The 23,945-nt window shown below is 42.7% G+C and overlaps 1 protein-coding gene across 4 annotated transcripts in view; it reads right to left on the reverse strand.

Moving 5' to 3' along the window:
- The window catches only part of Lnx1 (ligand of numb-protein X 1), a 166,082-nt gene that overhangs the window by 40,678 nt on the left and 101,459 nt on the right, over positions 1 to 23,945 (reverse strand). The gene's annotated exons all lie outside the window — the stretch shown is intronic.

Below are 23,945 nucleotides of genomic sequence, written 5' to 3' on the forward strand. Positions count from 1 at the left end.
CCTCCAAGGAGATGAAAGGTGATGTTACATTTTGTTATTTAGATCTTCAAAAAGGATCAACTATGTCCTATCAAACAACACAACACAGGGAAGGAGAAGTTGCCAATTCTGCCTTAAAGGATTTCAAAGCACAAGAGTCTGTTGTGAACAATCCAGTCACCATGGGAACAAACATCTTTAAAGATGTTTCAAGATCTTTTAACCAGTGGAACTTCTAAAATTTATGTTTCTTTCAAGCACTTTCAGTATGATGTTTCTTAGAATTAGTAGCATCTTAGCTATGATGAAACATGATTTTAAATCTTAATGGAAAAGAACTAGGATTATACAACCGTGTACCCTCATCTTCTAGAAGAAGAGAAAGGCTGGGACAAGGCCCAGTTCATACTGCTTATACCGCCCACCTGGGAAGAGTTCAAGCTCCTAATTGAGTCAGTGAGATTTTATCATACCGACCAGCTACTTTGGCTTGAAAATATTCTGCTTAAAAATAGCAAAGTGGTTGATATGGGAAATTAAAAAACTGGAAGAAACATTGTGTGATGGAAAAAATAGAAGCCAGTGTGCATTTGAGCAGCTCCCAAGTCATAAATACATGAGTGGAACACTTCTATGCAGGCCAGCAATATTTGGTCAGCAAGGCACAGGAAGGAAGTTCCTAGACTGCTTAGTGGGTCTGGAAACAGCCTTTATTTTTGGGGGGCAACAGTTGCCCTTGACTATATGCCCTGCCAGAGCAGGAAATTAATATTCCAATTGGACAAAAGGCTGGCAAAGGCACAAGCAAGCTCTTATTGGGGAGGACATGGCATATCCCAGTAAAAGAAAGTGGCATCTTATTCTGTTTCCTGATCACTGAAGATGGGTGAAGCATTCCTAAAAGTTCTGAGTCCCCAAGACTATGCCATTAAAGTAGCATTGCTATTTCAAATTCCTGGGGTTCCAGGAAAGGCAAACTTCATGCAATGGGTAAGGACCTTCCCTTTGGCCCTGGGTCACAGCTGTTCTTATGACTGGGGAGGATGCAGAATTAAGAGTGAAACAGACTCATAAGCTTTGTTTGAAAACAAAAAATAATCTTGTTTAAGTAACTCATCCTTGTGCAATGTTAGCTTGCTCCAACCTCTTGGCTAAGCTGGAATCTAAGGCACAGAGTGATGGATGGAGGGAGCAGCTTTGTACTTACTAATTATCTCTTTTGTGGTGACTAATACTGGGGCCTCTTGATTTACAAGCACACAAGAGGGAAGGAGAGAGGAAGAGCTGATTACCGTTGGCCAGTTCAGGAACATACTGTGAGCCCTGGGTTGTGTTCAAAGCAAGCAGGATTTATGCTCTCTTTCAGTTATCCTGAGCTTGCTAAGTGCTCTCAGGTGGTGATGGCTCTGAACTTGAAGGATGAACACAAGGAACACAGAAAACCACTTTCCAACTGAACCACAAACTCTGGATGTTTGAACGTCCATTAAAACAAGCAATTCGGAACACTGGTTGTCTTGGTGATAATGGAGTAGGGAGGGCCTGCGCTCCTTTATCACAGCAAGCAGAGGCAAATCTGGAAGAAATCTAACCCTAGCTCTGCTGCGATTTTTTGTTTCTTTTGTGGGGAGAAAACAAACCCCTTTCCTACAAAATTCCTTGGTCTGTGAATTCACTGTTAAAAGTGAGTTGGAGATGAAGCAGGACAGATTCCAGACACAATTCACAGAGGTCCTGAAGAGTGTCCTCCTGGTTGGGCCAACCAGGCAGCAGTAGCCTATTTATAGGGAATGGCAACCTGCTATGGTGAACTCATCCTCTTACGACAGGAGAGCAAGAGTTGTCCACAAGAAAGTGACCTTCAATACCTTCATCACTGTCGTCGGAGCAACTACCTAACCTCCCCTCAATCTAACTTTTATTCTTTCTTTCTCATTTCACTTTTATACCAGATAAACAACCAGTTTGCTCCTCTCTTGGAGTTCATTAATCACCCACTCTGACCTTCCTTTAAACCTGGGCTTGCAAACTCATAGTGCTTTGAGGACAGGAGGGAGGAGGGACTGGGTGGGGACCATGGTGAAGACTGCTATTGGGAGTAGGACCCAGTGGCTACTACAGAGCTTTGCTGATTGTAGCCTTATGAAGGCCAGTCCCGTGCTGCTGGAGCAAGCATTTTGCATGCCAAGAATCATTTTTTAAAAATGTGAAATCTCTCTTGATTTTTAAATGTTGGCCACAAATTAAAAAATTAAAAAAAAAACACTGCGTGGTCCAAACAAAACACATATGTAGGAGAGATCTATCTCAAGAGGTGGCACTTTCCAATCTCTGGTAATAAGAAAAAATGGCCAGGTGGGTAGGTTGGGTCCTTTTCTCTTTTCAGTGCCTCAGGCAGCAACACTGCCCTCCTCCTCCTCTACCCCCAATCTCCCTTTCTTCCCACCTGTGTAAGGTATGTGGGTGAGATGTGTGTGTGCCTGCACAGGCGTGTGTGCATGCAGAGGTGAGATGGCCCCTGAGGGCGGCATCCCTTTCTTTACCTGCCCAACCCCCATTTCCAGTTCATTTGGAGAAAGAGGCTGAAGTCTCAACTGCTTCACTCCTGAGAGAACGAACAGCTTTCCGGAAGCTAATATTTAACTGTAAAGGGAGACATTAACCCCTTGTGGATGTGCATGTTCTTTCTCTCAGGCAAAGGGAACCAGGATTAGGACACTCTGGAGAGAAGCGGGTTTCCCTGCCAAGAGCTGAGTGTGAGGCTCTTGCTGTTCCATAGAACAGGATGAGTGATTCTGATGGGAGATGGTGGCTGGGGGAGAGAAGCGGCTCTTCTCCATGTTCTTGGGAAGGCAACTGGGAAACAGGCTATGGGAGTCTCAGGGACTCACAGGCCTGGGGCTCAGAGAAGGTCTTCATCAGGGTGCTGGTGACCCCAGAGACTGAGGGTGGGCCTTAGTGTGCTCAGCCCCTAATTCCTTCTCCAGGGCCACTGCCTTTGCCCTAGTCCTCCTGCACCACACCTCCTCATGAACCCCCTCCCTGTCCCAGGTCTATGTCCCCAATTTCCCATCGTCCAGTCCACTGTAACCACACTAACACCATTTCCTTTTACTCATGGACTTCCCTTGGAAATGTGTCCCACTGCTTGCAGGATTGGGTCCCACCTTCTCATGCTGATGTGGGCCTTTCCTGACCCATTGCGTTGTTCATGGTTTCATCTACAGGGTCCAGCAACCCAGCAGGAGGTTGCAAGAGGAGACGAACATCGCTCATGTCTCATCTTGTAGTCTGCATCATGCTTCACAAATGAGGCCTTGACTACCCTCCCACCTGCTCCCAGCTATCCTGAGACATTGGTTGCACCACCTCACTTTATAGATGAGGATACAGAAGCCAGAGGGAGAATGAGTCCAAGTCCACAGAGAGGAGCTGGGATCTGAATCCAGAATGTGGGTTCCATGCTTTCTCCCTGGGCCTCTGGCCCAGAGCTTCCCTAGGACTTCAGACTTTTTATCAGAGCACCCACTGCACATCTTCACTTGGACATCTAACAGGCATCTTCAACCTAACACACAACACTCCGACTCTCCCTGCCAAACCAGCTCTTCCCACATCGTCCTTATTTTACATCCTTCCTTTGTTCAGCCCCCAAATCTTAGGCTTGTCCTTGATTCTTTCTCTCTCTTGACACTCAGATATCATCCAGCAAGAGATATCCAGAACTCCTTAAGTTACTAGGCCGGCTTTGAACTTGTGATCCTCCTGCCTCAGCCTCCCAAGTTGCTTGGATTACAGGCCTGTGCCACTGTATCCAGCTCAATATAGAATATGTGAGTGAAAGAATGACTTTCCCTAATAAAAGAATTAACTCAGTTTCTAGACTGTAGAGAGAATCACACGTTGCACAATCCTGATCAAAAAGCTCCAAAATCTGAAGCATTGTCAGCATTGACATAATGCCCCAATTGGAACATTTCACATCTGAAATGTGATGGGGTCCAGTCAATGCATGTGCTAAAAATACTGAATAAAATTACCCTTGGGCTATATGTATGAGGTGTATATGAAACAAACAAATTTTGTGTTTAGCGTTAGGTCTCAACCCCAAGATATCTAATTATGTGTATGCAAATATTCCAAAATACTAAAAGAAATCTGAAATCCAAAACACTTTTGGTCCCAAGCATTTCAGATAAGGTATTCTCAATCTGTATCTTAACTGGATATTTATATTCATCAGATGACTCAGGTCAGTTGTGCTTCTACCCAGATGAAGTGTCCCTTGGCACTGTACCATCTCAGTGTGAAGTCTATACCCCACCACTGTGGTACTCAGTCTCTGCAGGCTAAGATCCTAACTCATGAATGAGGCCAGATGTGAGATGCTGACCTTCATGGAGAACATTCCTTGAACAATGAGTCCAGGCACATTCATTTTTAAAATTATTGGGGGGAACAATATACCATCCAAACAACAGATTTTGTGACTCAAAATTCCAATGCAATAACAATTATTATACCAAAAAAAAATCTATGATAGGGGAGCATTTCACAGAGAGATTGGAATTTACTAGTCTATAATTAAGTCAATGGAGCCAACCTCTAAAAATGGCAGGCTCGCTCTCTAGGACTGAGGTGGCTTCCTCATCCTGGTGCTTGGGAAGAACAGGCTCCTAGATTCCCATGTGTTTCATGGCCACCGGTCAAGACACATCAACTCTGCTAACTGGTTAGCTCTGGGCAACCACAAGGCTCTAAGTAAACATTGGTTGAATTGAACTGAGTAACAGTCACCCCTTTTAGTGTTCTGTTTGTTGAAATTACCATGTTGGGGATTTCAGGCTGCACCCACACGGCCCTGATAACACATAATTACTTGTGGGTGATTGTCATACCGATGGGCATCTCCCTTTCCCTCAGCAAGATCATCATTATTTCCTTTTCATTTTCATGCACTCCAATCCAAGGCCAGAGAGAGGGGTGGGAGTGGGGGTGGGAAGGGAAAGGTAGATTTTTTTTTTTCAGTTGGTCTTCCTTTTGTTCATATACTTCCCTTAAAACTTTCATTGGATTTTATTTGCTCTGGGTTTTAAAACCTGGGACTAAAGAGTAATTATTGCCATATACCGTCCCCTTTGACACATGATGTTGGTTCCATAGGGATTTTTTAAAGTGATACTGAAATATAATTTTGGATTCAATGAATGCTATAGAGAGCCTCCTCAGAAAGATGGTACGGTGAGATGGAAATAGTGCAGGCTTTCAAGTTTAAAATACCTAGGTGGGAATCCTAGGTCTGCCATCAACCAGCTCTGCAAAGTTGGGCAAATTCCTCAGTCCCTTTGTACATCATTTCCCATCTGTAGAATGGACACAATAATTTTTATTTACCATGAGTTTAAAGATTCATTAAAATTGCCCAGCTGTGTAGTAGCAACTCATTAGGCAGAAACTAGCATAATTATTATGCCTCGAGGCATATTCTTAGGCTGCATCTTCTTGAATAACATCTCGTTGGGCTAAGAATATTAGGTGGAGTCATTCTTCCTTGTTCAGATGGCTTTTTGTCCCCTTCTAGGTTATAATCCATGTTCCCTGGGATAGACCCTCATGGCCACTTACACAGGTATCAGAAACCGTACATGAAAACACCCCCAGCACTTGTAGTCACGGGTGACCTGTCAGTTAATAGAAGAAATCATCATCTCGGCAAGCCCACCCTCTGGGAGTCAGCTTAGATCCTGAGTATGAGTTTGATTCTGAGCAGCCCCTGAGCTGGAGAACCATTGTTTCTCTTACATCACCCCAGCCACACGCTGCCTCCCCTCATTAGCCCCTTTCTTCTGCCTCCAAACCACTGGGGAGAAATGTCCCTAGTGGGCATATATGTTCCCAGTTCTTCTAACCACCTCTGTTTCACTTGCTGATGAACACCAGAACACCAGAAAGGGAAAATTCAAAACAACCTGGAGAGGTATGCGAAAACAAAGGCCAAGTTAGGGGCAGCTGGATCCGCTGTTTCGTAGCTTGGTGGGAAGAGGAGCAGAAGGTGCAGCGTGTCCTCAGGATAGAGTTCACTCAGGTGACAAATGGACCAAGGCCAACCTAAGCAAGCACTTGACTCAGTTTTGCCAAGATACTGATGTTTGCAGTGGAGGTATTATCCAGTGCTGGGCAGGTGTGAGAAACAGCTGGCCAGTCTCTGAACAAGGCCAGTTTCTACCTTGGAGGGTAGAAGGGAGGGAAAGAGGAGGTGAACATTTTTCCAGCTAATGTTAAAGATGTCCTTTCCTATCTCTCTTTTCTATTAGTTTACAGAATTAGCTTCTGTAAGAATCTGTGATTCCATCTGTGATGGTGAGGATGTGAGGTGTCCCAGAAAAGCTCACGTGAGAAAATATAAGAAATGATTGGGTCATAGCCTTAACCTAATCAGTGAATTGATCCCTGATGGGATTAAGTAAGTGGTGACTGGAGGCAGGTAGGGTGTGGTTGGAGGAAGCAGTTGATTGGGGGCGTGGCTTTGGATAATGGAGACCTCTCTTTCTGCTGCCTGATCACCATGTGAGCTGTTTCCTTCAGCCACATTCTTCCACCATGTTGTTTTTCCTCATGTGGAGACCTGAGGAATAAAACTGGCTGTCTATGGAATGAGAACTCTGAAACCGTGATCCCGCAAATAAACTTTTCCTCCTCTACAATTGTGCGGGTCAGGTCTTTTAGTCACAGTTGTGAAAAAGCCAACTAAAACCTCATCTCTTATCAAATCTCAACCCACAAATCAATGACCACATAGTTATGGCCAATATTTCCAGTCCACTTATTATCATCTATGGACTAGACCCTGTTTTACACACTCTGTACACATAAATCCATCCAGTCCTCACCCCATCCACTCAAGGGAGATCCTGTTACATGCCCACTTGGCCTATGAGAAATCAAGGCACAGAGAGATGAAGTAACTCTTCCGGGGTCACATGGTAAGTGGAAGGTCTGGGGTCTGAACCCAAGGCAGGCAGAACTTAACTGGGTGCACACCCCAAGATGCCATGTAGACTGATGGCTGATAATTGGGAGGTGATTGCAAAATGGGAGGCAGAGAAAAAGCAAGGAAAATTAGAAGCAGGTTATTTATAATTTTAGACTCTTTGCTTTTGATATCGTTTGCCGCCAGTTACTGAGTGGCTGCTATGGGGAACACAGGAGGCACAAGCTGTCAAGCGTGGCCTGTTCTTACCCAGTTGGCATCTTGGAGCCTAGGGTGACAGGCAAGAGCTAACTGTGACCATTATGCTGCCTGTGCCTTCATGTCGGCCCTGTCATCAGGGCCATTTGTCAGTGGAACATGTTGCTGGGTCCCCATGTGCCCTCGAGCTTGTTTTCTCATTGCCATTCTTCCTCTCCAAAAATAACGTAATTATCTCCAGGATCAGGCGTGGCCTCTGAATCCTAGAGATGGAGTCTTGAAAGGATCCTGTGGTGACGGGGAGGGGCAGGCTGACTCCTCTGTGTGATTTATCCATCCACCTCTAGGGGGAGCCCGTTAGTCCAGGCATTGGCATATTCCTGTGCACTCATAACAGCATCTGCCCTGGTTGTAAACAGTGAGGAGAGGAGGCCAAGGTGACCATGACACTAGCTAGTACACTATTCTCTCTCTCTCTCTCTCTCTCTCTCTCTCTCTCTCTCTCTCTGTATCAGAGATTGAATCCAGAGGTGCTTATCCACTGAGCCATATCTCCAGCCCTTTTATTAGAGACAAGGTCTTACTGAGTTGCTGAGGCTGTCTTTGAATTTGCGATCTGCCTGCCTCAGCCTCCCGAGTTGCTGGGATTACAGGCATGGGCTGCCACGCCCCGGTTGCTCCTTTTAATCACAAGGCTCATCAACTGAGCTATTGTCTGCTATTTGATCTTTATTAGCAGGCACAGTTCTGGGGCTTATCCTATTAAACACGGCCCCAACTGGGTATATTATCCCCATTTTACAGGTGTGGAAAAATGAGGTTCAAAAAGGTTATGTAATTTACCCCAGATGGCACAATATTAAAGCAAAACCTGAAAGTTAGATACAGCTCTGACTGTTTTTTTTTATTTATTTTTTAGTTTTAGGTGGACACAATATCTTTATTTTATTTTTATGTGGTGCTGAGGATAGAACCCAGGGCTTCACACATGCCATGCAAGCGCACTACCACTTGAGCCACATCCTCAGCCCCTGACTGGGTTTTTATTGCTGATTTAAATTCAATACATATGTCAGGTCTCAACTAACACATATACACACAGGCCTTAACCTGGGTCAGGTTGGTCTTACCCAGTTAATTCTTCCAACAATAACCTAATGAGGTAGGCATGATCATTACCTCTCTTTTGCATATTTGAAACAAGGCATAGGTTAACTTGCCCAGGGTCATATAGTTAGCATCTAGGATGACGAGCAGTCCCAGACCTGGTTTTTGAGAGGTAGAATTTTTAGTATTAAAATTGGTCAGTCCCAGGCAAAAAACAAGATGGTCACCTTATAAGTGGCAAAGACAGAGTTTGGCATCAGAGCTATGACTCTGAATAGGACACTCTTAACCATGATTCTGCAGTACATCTTCTGTCTTTTCCTATGTTTTTGCTGGAAGATTTAAGAGAAGCAGAAGCTGGTTTTGGAGGGGACCTCATGCACCTCCCCAGCACAGGATTCTAAGCTGCTCTGTTAGATGTTGGGTTCCAAAATGCCATCCCCAAATTGTCTCAGTGCAGCCCCTCACGGCAACCCTGGCTAGTCCAAACCTTACACAATTCCAGAGCTTCCAGCAACTAAAGGAATTGAACCCACTGTTTAGTTTAGGAAGAGCTGAGCTGATAGCCAGGAGCGCCTGATAAATACCAGTGCTGCTCCCTGGGCTGAGGCTGAAGAATTCCAAAGCCAAAACCAGATGTGAGGTTGACAATGGTTAATGAGGGAAGGCTTGGGCACAGTCCACATGCCAGGTCCATTCTTCACAGAGACGTCAGAGTAGTTCATCCGTTCTGTGAGTCTCTGACATCTTTGGGGTCACTGAGTTCTTTCCCTAGACACTTTGGGGGAGGGGAGCAGATAATTCCCATGCTACAGATGATTTGAGTTTTCTGTCAGCTGCCATGGATGGATTCAGGTACGTAGGTGTTGGGGGTGGTCAGTTTCTTTGGGGTTAACCTTTGTTCCCTGCAATTCCTGTTTCCATTCTGAGTGATTGTACTTAAGTTTTTGGGAGGTTGGAGTATCGGGGATTGAACTCAGGGGAACTAGGTTAGTGAACCACATTCCCAGCCCTATTTTGTATTTTATTTAGAGACAGAGTCTCACTGAGTTGCTTAGTGCCTTGCTTTTGCTGAGGCTGGCTTTGAACTCATGATCCTCGTGCCTCAGTCTCCTGAGCCACTGGGATTACAGGCGTATAACAATGATCCTGGCCTGAACTTAATTTTATAACACTTGCAAATGACAGAAGCTTGGCTCAGATCAACTGTGCTTTCCATTTCAGGATTGCTCAGGAAGGATTTTTAGGGTAACTGGAAAGGGTGGCTTTTATGGTGGTGAAAATTTCTAGACATACTATCATTGAGCTTTTCTGATCAGCTTTGAAAGCAGCCTTGGTGTGCAGCTTCCTATAATGTTTGTTGTTTGTTTGTTTTTGAAGCCTTTGTGTTTCTGTAAGGTCTTTACCATCCCAGGGGCTGCTCAGAGTCTGTCCCAGCTCAGTGTGAAGATGGAGTGTGGGGGAAGGTGGTGTGGCACTCGGGAGGAAATCATTTCCAGACGTATAAAAACATTTCCTTCAGTCCTCCAAGAGCATTCCATTGCACTCCTAGGATAACTATGAAATGCCAGAGTTTGTCCAAACCTTTTCAGGACTGGGTGTCAGACTCTTACATGCACTACCCGACACTCGGATATTGAGAAATTGTGTTCTTCCTCCTCTGTGTTTGAGAAAATGTCATGCAAAGATATTCAGCTCCTTTTGCCAAATCTTTTTGCATGAAACAAAAACTCTATTTTTCCAGTCATTTTGTTTGCTAAATGAGCTTCCTCCCCTTTTTAATTTTTTTTAAAAAGCCTTTTTAGTTGTCGGTGGACCTGTATTTTCTTTATTTATATGCAGTGCTGAGAATCAAACCCAGTGCCTCACAGGTGCTAGGCAAGTGCTCTACCCCTGAGCCACCACCCCAGTTCTTTCTCCCCTTTTAATCTATTCAAAACAAACAACCTTCTTCCTCCTTCTGTAAATCATACTTTATTTCTTCTACACTGTGTTGTGTAAATGGTGGGGAGCAGAGTCATGCTTCTCCTGTTGGCAGGAAATGCCAGCTCCATGTTGACTTGCTGGATAACCGGAAACCCCATCTTTCTCCATCATTTTTCCACCTTTTGGCTACTGTTCTGCTCAGTTCCTTTCATTTGGCACAGTCACTGCATATTTTTGTCAGCTTTTTCGCTGCTGTGACTAAAGGATCTGACTAGAACAACTGGAGAGGAGGAAGAGTTTATTTGAGGGCTCATGGTTTCAGAGGTCTTAGTCCATAGAAGGCTGGCTCCATTCCTCAGGGACCCAGGTGACGCTGAACATCATGGTGGGAGAGTGTGGCAGAGGGAAGCAGCTCACATCACAGAGATCCGGGAGCAGAGAGACGAGACTCCACTCTCCAGATACAAATATATACACCAAATCCACACCCCAATTCCCACCTCCTCCAGCCACACCCTACCAGTTCAGTTACCACTCAGTTAATCCCTATCAAGGGATTAAATCACTGATTGGGTTAAGACCTCACAACCCAATCCTTTCTCCTCTAAACCTTATTGCATTGTCTCCCATGTGAGCTTTTGGGGTCACCTCATATCCAAACCTTAACGCTGCACTACATAGGCTTCTTTCAATCAGGCACAGTAACAAACAGTCTCTCTTCACCTCCAATCCATCTCTACCGTAGGTCTTTGCCCAGGCTGGACTCTAGTGGCCACCATGCAAGTTCCACCCATGTATCCAAAGCCTACCTCAAATCTTGTTCTCTCTGCTGAAGCTTCACAGTACACCAGCCCCCACTTATCACCTGGGGATACATTCCAAGACCCCCAGTGGATGCCTGAAACTTCAGAGGGTACTGAATCCTATGTATATTATGCTCTCCCTATACATAGATGCCTATGATAAAGTTTGATTTATAAATCAGGATTGGTAGAAGATGAACAATAACTAAAAATAGAACAGTTATAACAATATATTGTGATGAGAGTAACATGATTGTGGTCTCTCTAAACATCTTATTCTATTGTACTCACCCATCTTCTTTTTGTTACCCATGGGTAACTGAAACTTTGGGAAGGAAAACCATGGATAAGGGGTGGGGGGACTGTTATAATCTCTCTCCTCTTGGAACTCATTCATTCATTCATTCTAATTTGTTTTGGGGTACTGGGGGTTAAACCCAGGGCCTTTCACATGCTGGACAAGCACTTGACCATTGATCTACATTTGTAGTTCTTTCGTATATTTAATTTTGAGATAGGGTCTCCCTGCATTGATCAGATTGGCCTCTAAGTTGCCCTCCTGCTGCCTCAGCCTCCCAAGTAGTTGGGATTATAGATGTGTGACTCAATACCTGGCTCATTTCATAAATATTTAAGTGGCTAATAATATCTACTGAATGTGGGACATAGGTTAGGTGCTCCTAAGACTCTTGCTGGGTGTGGTCGCCCATGCCTATATTCCCAATGGCTTGGAAGGCTGAGGCAGGAGGATCGCCAGTTCAAAGCCGGCCTCAGCAAAAGCAAGGAACTAAGCACCTCAGTGAGACTCTGTCTCTAAATAAAATACAAAATAGGGCTGGGGATATGGTTTAGTAGTTGGAGTGCCCCTGAGTTTAATTCCTGGTACCCTCATCCCCCCCAAAAAAGGCTCTGCCCCTGTAGTAGTTAGTAATCTAGCACAGCACTAAGATAGGCAGATAACAAGGACGTGGGAGCTACATAGTCCTCCACTTCCACAGGTTCCACAACCAAGGAGTGCACCAAGTGTGAATCAGATATATTCAGGGGAAAAAAAATTCCAAAATATTCCAAAAACCAATCTTGAATTTTCCATGTATTGAGTGCTACACTGAATCCACTTGAATGTACTAGATAAACTACAGGCGTACGATGCTGTAGCCCCCCTGCCTCTGCTGGCATGTCAAAGGTCAAACTCCCTGCAACCACGTCCTGTATGTCTTCTCTCAAGAATAAAGTATTGTTTTACGTGGAAGCTGTTTATAAAATGCTTCATTGGTTACATTAGAGTCAAATAGAAATAGCTCGTTTTGTTCTGATTTCAAAACTGAGGTTTAGGGAAGAGCCAAACATTTTTGAAAATATGGAAAAATAAAAAGAAGAAAATAAAAATAATCCATAATTCCATCCCAAAGAAAACTGCTGCTGCTCTGTTAGTATTTAGCCTTTCAATCTTTTTATATGCCTAGACACGCACATATAGGTGTTTATATTTTTGTATTTTCCTACAACTGGACCAAAAGAAATGCATATTTTTAGAGACTGTACATTTTAAGGTATATTGCTAAGCAACTTGACCATTGTTCTATCAACATGCCTTTTCTATCAAGCAAGGCATAATCTCTGAGTGGGTCTACTATACACTGGTATTTTTGCAAAGTCCCCCAGGTGATTCCAGTGTATAGTCATGTTTGAGAGCCACAATCCTAAAGTGTTCCATCTCATTTAATTGACTGAATTACATATATGTACTTAAACCTAACTGCCCACTGACCAATCACTGCTCTGTGAATTCTTGAAATCATTCATTTCATTCTTCAAGGCTGGGTGACTAGGTGTCCGTGCTCCCAGGGCAGTTACTAGGCTATTTTCCTTATCCCAGGCTGTGTGGGAACTGTTCATAAATAAAGCATGAGGTACTGGGTAGTCCCTCTAGGAAAGAGGTAGAATGGGTGCTTTTTCTTTTTCTTTTTCCCTCAACTATGGGACTACTTGGACTTGGAAAAAGGAAGAATTCAGGCTCACTGCCCTCTCTTCCACTAGAGAGCATCCACTTACCCTGACCTTGGACAGTGCCAGACTACACAAAGCAATGTATTCTCTAAATTACTAGAAGTTGACTTCTGACAGTTTTATTATTTGCATGATACCGTAAGATACAACCAGGCAAATGACCCATCAAGAGGGGCTGATAGGATCACAAAACATTCCCCAAACTTATAGATAGCTCAAGGTGTACATTTCAATAAGCATAATGATGGATTTCTCTGGCTTAAAGCAACCCTCATTAAGGGTTTCATTTTTTTCCATTTTCTTAAATAATTAAAACTTTCAAATGAGGTCTACTGGACCCTCTGCCAGCTCTAACTATAAGCCCAAGATCTGTGCAGGGGACGATGGTGATGCTCCAAGTGCAGCAGATTCTCAGGGAACACCTGTTCAATGACGATGCAGGAATAGTTCAGTAATTAGGTTCTTGATTCCAATTCCTGACATAAAAACTAGTCACTCTGTTCCTGATTCAGAAACCTCACTTAAGAATTGAAATAATTTAGCTAGACATGGTGGCAGACACCTGTAATCCCAGTCGCTTGGGAGGCTGAGACAGATCACAAGATCAAGGCCAGCCTCAGCAACTTAGCAAGGCCCTGAGCAGCATAGTGACATCCTATCTCAAAATAAAAAATAAAAAGGGCTGGGGATATTGCTCAGTGGTTAAGCACCCCTGGGTTCAATCCCCAATACCAAAAAAAAAAAAAAATTGAAATAACTTTAAAAAATACCCTCATAATCTCATTTACTTTTATACTCATCTTTACATACACCCTCAAACCATGCACACTAAGGTTATAAACTTCTCAAGGTGGGTAAATGTCTTAAAATACTACTTGCCCACCATGCATATTAGGGTGATTTCTATAAGCACAGTGGAGGTTTTGCACACCTGGTAAAGTCTCTGTCTTTACTATGAACTCTTCAATAGTCAGTGTTTAGTTTTGATTCCTACTATTCTGAATCCTAAACATGGCCATACCTACTGTTTTTTTTTTTAATCACTTGTGGGGCTAAAAGTTTGCCTTTTGGGTCTCCACCCATTTCTTTTTCCTTTCACTTTTCTAGGAATTTAATAGCCTTGTGGAAGAGATAGCAAAGAACAGAAAAAGAAAAAAATGTGTAAGTGAAACATAGAGTCTGGCCATCTGCCAACCACTCAATTCATCACTCAACTTACTCATAACTAAAATCTATCACCAGAGAACGCACTGAGATCAATGGGGTCAAACATTTCAATCTGTCCAATTTTTCTAGAAGGAGTAAACAGCATCCCCAGATTTATTAGGGTGCCATGGACTTCCAAGTTGTTCCAGTCAAGCTTTTGCCCATCTGCCAAAAATGGAAACAGGAGATGGGAATGCGAAGCTGCAGGGGATTAGGGCAGTCAGCAAAGACGCAGTCTCCATGTGGTGGATTTTGAAGCTAACATCCTTTGGATCTGAACTCTCCTAGATATTGTAAATTTTTATTAAGATGTTAGACATTTCATTTACTGTGAGTTGTTTATGATAATATAAAACAACTGCACAGATCTCCAACTACATTAAAGAATAGGACCCTCTAGGAACATCCCAAGGAGACCCCAATCTAGGCATGCGTTTATGTTCCTGACAAAGACTAAGGATTGTTCTAGTACTATCCTGTGAATCTTGGAAAAGATTATCTCAAGTCGTGCAAGTTTTCGAATATAAATGTGCACATTTCATTCAAACCCAGACAGTGCTCTGTGGGAAAGAAATTTTCTGATTCACAGGTGAACTTGGAACTATAGTTTGTGTATCTCCAAAAGAAGACAAACCCAGGTAATGGAGACAGGCCTAGGTATATTACAGAAATCATTCTGCATCTGGGTAATTTAAGGTATTTGAGACAGTTTGCAGCCCCTTTTACTTTGCTAATTTTTTCCTAACATACTCAGTGAGGGCTCCACTCTCATTATTCCCCCATCATCCTGCTTGCCTGACAGTGAGAGGATCTGGTTAATTGCAGGAGAGGACTGAGTTTCCACACTGAGAACTGATAGTCAGAAGACAGTTTCTTTTCCATTGATTTAACTGTCATTGGCTGGTCAGCCTTTTCTTAAATTGACCATCAATCCTATTATATAAGACTGACATTTCATATAAGTTTTGTTCCTCCAGAAAACCAGGAGATTTGGACTCCCTGTCTGCGCTCTTAATGTTAATGGTAGGGGGATGTGTTTTCAGAAGATACAGTTTGATAAGCAACAGTCTTATGGTTTAAATTAAATAAATAGTCAACAGGCTTTCACTGGACTTTGATAGCAATATGGTCATGTTCTTGTTGAAATTATGATGGATTTGTAGAGCTAGTGATTGAGAGTGGAGATCACCTGTCTTAAAAATAAATAAAGAGCTAATGGAAGTGGCAGACATGGCCCTCAGTAGAACAAACATTTGTTGACCCCTATACCCTCATCTCATAGATGGTATTTATCACATTTAATACTCACCACTAAATCTGAGGACCAAGGTGGTGCTGTTTTTCATTTAGTAAATTAAAAAAAATAGATTCAGAGAAGTTAAGTTGGTCATCCAATGTCATACAATAGCAAAGATTTTCCTTGAAGACTCAATTTAATACAACTAGTAGATGGTAAACCAAAATATGGGTAATAAGCCAGTGTGATAGCAAGCCCATGTTCTTTCCATCAGTCAGTGTCACATCTTGGGCTCATTCAATTCCTAGAAAGTCAGCTGCATTTCTGAGGAGAACATACGTAAGATTTAAGAAAAGTAAATACAGTTGAGCAATTTGGGTCCTGCACACAGGAGTGCAGCTGAGGAGTTGGGGGGGACTCCCATCCAGCCAGTGCCCTGCTTCCCAACACATGTGCCAGCAGGGGATATGTCTACCAAGAGGATGGGCCCTTTCTTGGCAAAACAGCTCTGTTCATGCTGAAGTATTTTTTTACCAATTTCCATGTGATCTGAAGGAGGCCTTGCATGGAAGAAGCCTTGCAGTGTGCAGCTGGAGATTTGTGCATGGTTTTAGAAGCTTCCAGAAAGCTTTTGTGTACTGCTAGGTAGTACTCTAAACTTATTAGCCCTTTGCAACCACAGAGCCTTCTAATATTTACACATGCTCACTCTTCAGTTCCACTCTCATTTAGAATTCCCGAAGCTACTCAGCATGGACAAGGTTCCCCCAGTGACAGATTTTTAAAACTCCTTAAAATCTCTGTTACTTGTTCAAAGTCAAACTGCTGGTAAACCAAGAGAACACAAGCCTAAAACTTCTTACCTCTTTCATTCTGCTTTTGCTTTTCCATGGTTTCAGCCCAACCCACCTTATCTAGCTAACCACACAGATCAAAAAGACATTGGCCCCCTGTCTGCAATTCCAGTTCTCTGGTGGCCTCAGGAGATCTAAGAACTATATCTGTTCCATCTACAAAGTCCACTGGCCATCATCCACCATGAGGAGAGAACTGTAAGACCCGTAGATAGAGAGAGCTCAATACTGCCATTTCAGTGCCTCAAAACTGCTTAAAGGTAGACTTGGTCAAAGAAGGTTCTTCCTGGATCAAAAACATGGCCAGCAATGCTACTGAGCTGTGGCTGAAATGGCAGACCCTGCCAGGGAGAGCACTCCTGGGGCAGGGACAGGGCTGGGGGCGGGGCACTGGCAAGCTGGGCTGCTAGTTAAAATAATGAAGTTCTTTGTGAGCTCAGCCCCATTTTTGGGAAATACCACCTGAGCAGTGCCAGCCTGTACCCTGTCATTTAATAAAAGGGGCAATTTGCAAATTGGACTCTGCAAATTGCCAGTATCTATCTAATTATTGCTTAATCAGAATAATTACTTGGTTATTGGCACTCCATTTTTGAAAATGCAGGCTATTTGTCTGGAAGCTGCATAAAGGAAAAGTATTACAGCAATTCCTGACTTATAAGAGTTCAAATTAGAGTTTTGGGCTTTTGTGATGATATTAAAAACAAGATGCATTCGGGAGGATTTGGGATTTTGAAGTTTGATCTTTCCCCAGGTTCTCTATATGTGGTCCCGTCTTCTCTTGAGATGCTAGGTGGTGGCAAGCCTCAGCTCTAGTCGCCACGTGATCACTGAGGGAAACCACGGACACTCAACAGTACAGACGGTACTGTTCTACTGAGCAAAGACACATAGGGTTTTGCGTGTGGCAAATGCATTCCCAATTTACAATGGGTTATCAGGATGTAACTCTATCCTAAATTGAGAAGCGTCTGTATACCCTATTTTGGGGACTTTTTAGGAAAGAAAAAATATGTAACAATTTCTGCTATTATGCATCACATTGATCAAGAGGCCTCTTTCTGTTGGTGATACAAAAAACCAAAACCCCCTCATTGGACAATTGCTTCAGTACACATTCCTAAGTATTCATCTCCATGTTCATATAAGAAATTGAATTTTGGAAGTATATAAATCTTGACATAAAATTATGTGTATTGGTTAGTGCATCAACAAGACATAACAACTACTTCTGAACTATCTCCTTAATTCTGAATTCTTGTGTCTGAATTTCCAATCGATTAAGCCATTAACCCCTGAAATGCAACATAACATCCTAATGATTACTTTTAGAAAGAAATATTAAAGCCCAATGAAAGCATTAGCCAAGATGCTGGTAAAGGTATTCTGAAGGAATCCATGGCTTCCCACAGTCCCTGTGATGAGGGGTGCTTCCCTCCAGCCACACCAGCCACCTGCCCTGCTCCTGACACCAGCAGCCACCATCTCAGTGCTTTTCCATCTGCTCTTTCCTTGTCATTGCCCAACAAAAATCTCCCTTTGCATCTTCAAGACCCAGCTCAAGGGTCATCTCTTAAAATCTTTTCGTTAAGCCCCAGGGTAAAAGCCCAGTAGGCTCTCCACATCTGCAGATTTAACCAACCTGGCATTGGAAAAACTCAGAAAAAAATGCATCTGGACTGAACTTGTACAGACTGTTTTTCTTTTCATCATTCCCTAATCAATACAATGTAGCAACTATTGACACAGCAATTACATTATATTAAATATTACCAGTAATCTAGGGATAATAGATATGGATGAATGTATATGGATTGTGTACAAATACTATGCCATTTTATTTTATTTTTTATGTACTTTTTTCCCAGCCACTTAAATTATATATATTTTTTAAGTTTTAAAATTTGTTTTAATTAGTTTTACATGACAGTAGAATGCATTTATGCACTTTGATATATCATATATAGATGAAATATAATTTCTCCTTTTTCTGAGTGTACATGTTGCAGAATCACATTGGTCATGCAGTCACATATATACATACAGTAATAATGTCTGTTTCATTCTACTATCTTTCCTATACCCACATCCCTCCCCTCCCCTCCCATCACTTCCCTCTACCTACCTAATCTAAGGTAATACTATTCTTCCCTAGTGCCCTCTGCCTTATATGCTGTTTTATGTAAAGGGCTTGAGCATCCCTGGATTTCAGTATTCTAGGGAGGTCTTGGAACTAATCCATCACAGATACTGAGCAACAACTGTATTTTTTCTTTTTGAATCTCTGAACCTCTGACATTTACCAGTTGTGAATTTGTTACCACTTAAATTCTAAGCCTCTTATTGGTAAACATGGTATATTACAATTTTTATATCTCCAGCAGCTGACTTCAAAGAAGGCTCATAGAGTTTGTAGAATGAATTAAAATACAGAGCAAGGAGCTGGGAATGTAGCTCAGGGTGAGCTTTTTCCTAGTATGTGCCAGGCCCTGGGTTCAATGCCTGGTATCAAAATCTAAATAAATAAACAGACAAAAAAATTCCCCCAATACAGAGCAAATTTCTCTTTGTAAGCTATGCAGTCATCTTTCTGAAGTAATAGAAAATGATATCTAAATCAGGAGTGGGGAATTCATTAATTAGACACCATATACATGGTAGGTGAAAGAAGTTTTCAGACTCCTTTTTTCCCTAAAGACAAAAAACCCACCCCCCACAAACAGAAACCAACCCTAATAGTGTTTATAGACATCAACCATGTCACTAAGAATTTTAAAATGCAGTTCTATATTGTCAGCACCAAGATTAACTTCATTTCATCCTGGCATACTAATAACAAAAATTTCAGTTAATGGTACTTTTATATCTACACGTTCAATGAACTAGATAGGTTCAAGGTATAAATAAGTTATTTTTCTAAGTCAAGGATGACTTACTTATCCATTGTAATTACTTTCTTCTAGTTTGGGAATCTGTTTGCCTTTATGTGTTTTCCTAATTTGCTCACTATCCTACAGCTTCACAATCCTTCTGAGAGGGGCTGAATCCCTCACCCCCAGAACAAGTTTCCACAAGCCTGGTGCTGACTTGGTTATCTCACAGGTTTTAGCTTGAGGCCACTCATGGCCCCACAGGTTCTTGTAGGTGTGCTGCAGCCTCTTTCACACACGGGGTTCATGCATAGGAAATGCTCCGACTCCACTATACTTTCCCAGACAAATAAGAGAGGAAGGGGAAGGATTTTTCATTGCAGTCCTATTCCTCCCCACCCCTGTCCGTGCTGGGAATTAAACTCAGGTGTGTTACCCCTGAGCTACACCCCTAGTCCTTTTTATTTCTTATTTTGAGATAGGGTCTCTCTAAGATGCCCAGGGTGGCCTCAAACTTGGGATCCTCCTACCTCAGCCCCCCCGCGTTGCTGGGATTACAGGTGTGTGCCACCATGCCTGTCACAGTTCACTTTTTCATTCATTCATTCAACCCCCAAATATTAATTTTGATCCTATTATGTGCTGGGTCTTATGTTTTCTAAGTTAACCTAACATTTGGGATTCAGTTCAATTGTTTTTCCCATCTGTCTCCAAAAGTCCTCATAACAATGCAGAAATTGTTGCATAGCCTTTTGTGTTTATCCGCTAGGTATATTTGCCCTTTGAAAACTGCTCCTCCCCACCTAGAGGAACTACCAGTCAATCACGTGGGCTTGCACGGAGGTGATATACAAAATATTTGAAAAGCAAGTGTATTCTGGGCAGAAACTAGTGAGAGCAGATAACTGATCCAAGCTGGCCTGCAAGTACTTTATCTACCTCTGCATCACCTTCCTTGGAAGAAAGAATAGGTGGGTAGAGCATGTGATATAATCTAGCCAGTCAGGACATCTAAAGAGATTTGTTCTAGTAGGGACATGTGACAGAGATATATTCAATCAGAGTTGGAACCATTTACAGTTGTGCCTCAATATCCTGGGAGACTGGTTCTAGGACTTCCCTCTGATACTAAAATCCATGGATGCTCAAGTCCCTTATATGGAAAGGCACACAATTTGCACATAACCTATGTATATCCTCCCATCTACTTTACATCATGTCTAGGCCACTTACAATTCTTAATATAATGTAAATGCTGTGCAGATAGTTGTCCTACTATATTGGTTAGGGAATAAGACAAGAAAAAAATCTGTACCTGTTTAGTACAGATGTGATTTTTTTTCCCATGAATAGTTTTGGTCTATAGTTGGTTGAATCTGTGAACTCAGAACCCATGAATATGGAAAGATAACTGTATGTTTCATTGGTGGAAAAGAAGCCAGGACAGAAAAAACCTAATCTGTGAAGTGGCAAGGGAGATCCATGCCGATGGATTCCAAGATCCAATGATGTCTAGATGTTTCAGTCTGTGAGACATGCTATCTTTGCTGGCTTATTGGCATCTGCAGCTTAAGAGTCCTGCCCAACACGCGTGCGTGCACACACACACACACACACATACACACACACACTATAGCATAAGAAAACTTAAAACACCAAAACTTAGACAATGCACTGACATAATCTAGGAGATGGGGGTGCTGGAACTGGAGCTGGAAACCCCACAGCTACACTGCCCCATGAAACAGAAGAGATTACAGCTGGTTGGGGGTGGGTAGGGAGAAAAAAGAAGGTGCTTCTTCTATGCTCCTCTCTGCTCCCTGGTCCAGAGACCTAGGCAGGGGTTTTCAGTTGAAAAACAGGGAGATGTGGATTTTTAAGACAGCATATTAAGTTATTGCATTCACATATTTCTATACTCGTACAGAGACTGTATGCACAAGAAACAAGAGAATTAAAAGTCAAAGGGAAAAGGGGCAATAATGGCACTATATCCTGAAAGGGATGGTCTGCCAGTAAGGCATGAAGCTACTGTCCTTGTTGACAGGACAGATGCAGGGAGGCTCCAGGAGCAAAGAAGCACGACACCAACAGCTTCACGTACATTGTGAGTGCCAGAACTGGCACTGCAGCATAAGAGTGTGGTACTCAAGCTGGCACTCACAATGAGAACTGGGAGGCTGCAGCAGCACAAGACTCAGTAAGGGAGACCTTCACTGGAGAGGACCTGCCACATGAGGGGATGAACTGGGCTTAACCAATTCAGTAGCTGTGGGCCAGAGGCCACATGAGCCCTGTTGCATGATTACCAAGTTCATGATTGGCAAGGGAACTGGGCACACACTGTCCAGGTCACAGTCTTCAAAGGACTTCCCTAATTTATAGATGGGCAAAGAGGACATGATTTACATGGGGCCTGTGAAAAAGAGCTCAAAGATTAGGAGAAAATGAAGTGCACACTCAATACAGAGAGTCTCAATAGGGTCACCTCCATGTAGAGAACTTTCTACTTTTCAAAGAAATGCAAGAGATCAAAGTTGGCATGTTTAATCGAGCAGAAATTACATGCTTCTCTCCATCTAAAAATGTTCTAAGCTGTTTGCAATGATGAAAATCATTTGCCTTCGTATACAAAAACTAGCAAACAATAATAGTTGTGTTAGAGTGATGTGGTTACAGATACTTGCACTCTGCTTTCCAAGCTTTCCTTAAGACTAAATAATGTTTTAAAACATACAGAAAGACGCTGGGCACTGTGGTGCACACCTGAAATCCCAGTGGCTCTGGAGGCTGAGGCAGGAGGATCATGAGTTCAAAGCCAGCCTCAGGAACTTAGTGAGGCCCTAAGCAACTCAGTGAGATCCTGCCTTTAAATAAAATACAAAAAAGGGTTGAGGATGTGACTCAGTGGTTAAGTACCCCTGGGTTCAATCCCCCATACCAAATTTATATATGAAAACAAACAAATAAATAAAATATACAGAAAGAATAATAAGTAATATTAAAAGACTGATAACTATTGAAAAACTATTTGTAACATGCATAATTAAACAACTAATATATAAAAATATATAAAAAGTATATTAAATTTTAAACTTTAACATATAAAAATATATTAAATTTTCCCTCAAAAGCCACCAATGGCAACTAAGAAATATTGAAGAAATGGACGTGGCAAAATTTGCACTGGATGCCCCTGAAATCTTACAGTTGTGGGCCCCAGCTGGCTCAGACCTGTGTCCTTCTTATATTCTCTACCCAGAGGTCCCTGGAAGAGGCTCACAGAAACAGGCAGTGGTCAGGACAATATTTAGTTTTAGAAAAGTTTTTAGTGTAAATTATTTTAGCTTGAAATTAGTTGTTAGGTTTTGCCAACTCTGATGCTTCTCCACCATGTAAACATATAAGCTCACAGAGAAATGTAAAGAGAGGCCTAGGAGCTCAGAATCATCGTGTAAACTGTGAGCAAGGACTCCATGTGAGACTGAAAAGCTCCACGTTTGCAATACGTTTGAACCGAGTTGCTGTTAAGCCCACCAGTTTTGCACTTCATTTTTCTTGACGTTGGATCATAATTAATGCTCGGAGTTCTAAGAGGGAGCTTGGGACCCTTAATCTTCGGGTGTTGTTGCTCTTTGCTCTATCACAACATCCTGGTGATATATTTATTTCTCTCTTCAGGAATGTTTGGGGGACACAGTGTGGCTGCTTTGCAGGCTAGAAACCACTTTCTGCCTCAGTTGCTCTCTTCTCTGGAGTTCTCCAGCTCTGGTACTGTTGTAAGAAACCCACAAGCCAAAAGCTGACACTGTGAGCATCTATTCAGTCTTCCAATGAGAAACAAGTAATGACATTATTTCTAAGTACAACTGTGCAAAAGCTTATGTCCTTAAGAAAGAGGTGGATCAAGGATATAAATGTCATCAATATATTTAGTGTCCCTTTTAAGAAATCACCTATGACACAAGTCATCAGCTGTAATACCTGGAAGTGCCAAGGGCATCCACAGATGGGAATCGCTTTGGCTGCCCGGCTGCACCCAGGCTTATTTTACACAAAATGGTCATTTCCATAAAGAGCCACACGGAAGGCCCTTCCCTAATGAATGGAGCAGCCCTTCCAAGCACAGTCTTTTGATAGTGAAATTCTCCTCACTCCAGTTGGAAAATAACATCCCCAGTATGACCATTTGGAGAGGAAGTTCCAACCACAGGAGACAGACTAAACAACAGAATTCCTGAAAGCACTGGAATCACTCATGCTAGAAAGGCAGGCATCAGATTGGGCTTTGCTAGGGCCCAGCTTCCACCAGACCACAGGGAGATGGGTTCCTGTAGAGGTGGTCTCACCTGCAGGAGGGATCAGGTCCAGCCTTCCTTCAGGAACACTCTGGCTGCCCAGGTGATCTGTGCCTGCTGAGCTGAGATCTTCTGCATCCTTTCGGGATCCAGAAGATCCCAGCAGGGGTGTGTATGTAGTTTTTGTGGGTTATATAACAACAACATGGACATTACCTTCAAAAGGACCCTGTCATTAAGCATAAGTGCTTCTGAGACACAAAAGCAGCCCACTTAGCAGCAGACAGCATGGTTTTGTTCACTGGGTCAGTGAATTGCCTTCTGGGTAGCTCAGTGGGCCTAGCCTGGGAAGGACAAACTGGGCTTTACCATGTTAGATTGCTGTTAATCCTAGAGGTGGCCGCAGAAGAAGGAGCAGGAGCACATGGGAGCACCGAAAGGGAAGAAAGGCCCAGTATGCATAAGG

The sequence above is a fragment of the Marmota marmota genome, unplaced genomic scaffold, assembly GCF_001458135.2.
Source record: "Marmota marmota marmota unplaced genomic scaffold, marMar, whole genome shotgun sequence".
NCBI classification, from domain to species: domain Eukaryota; kingdom Metazoa; phylum Chordata; class Mammalia; order Rodentia; family Sciuridae; genus Marmota; species Marmota marmota.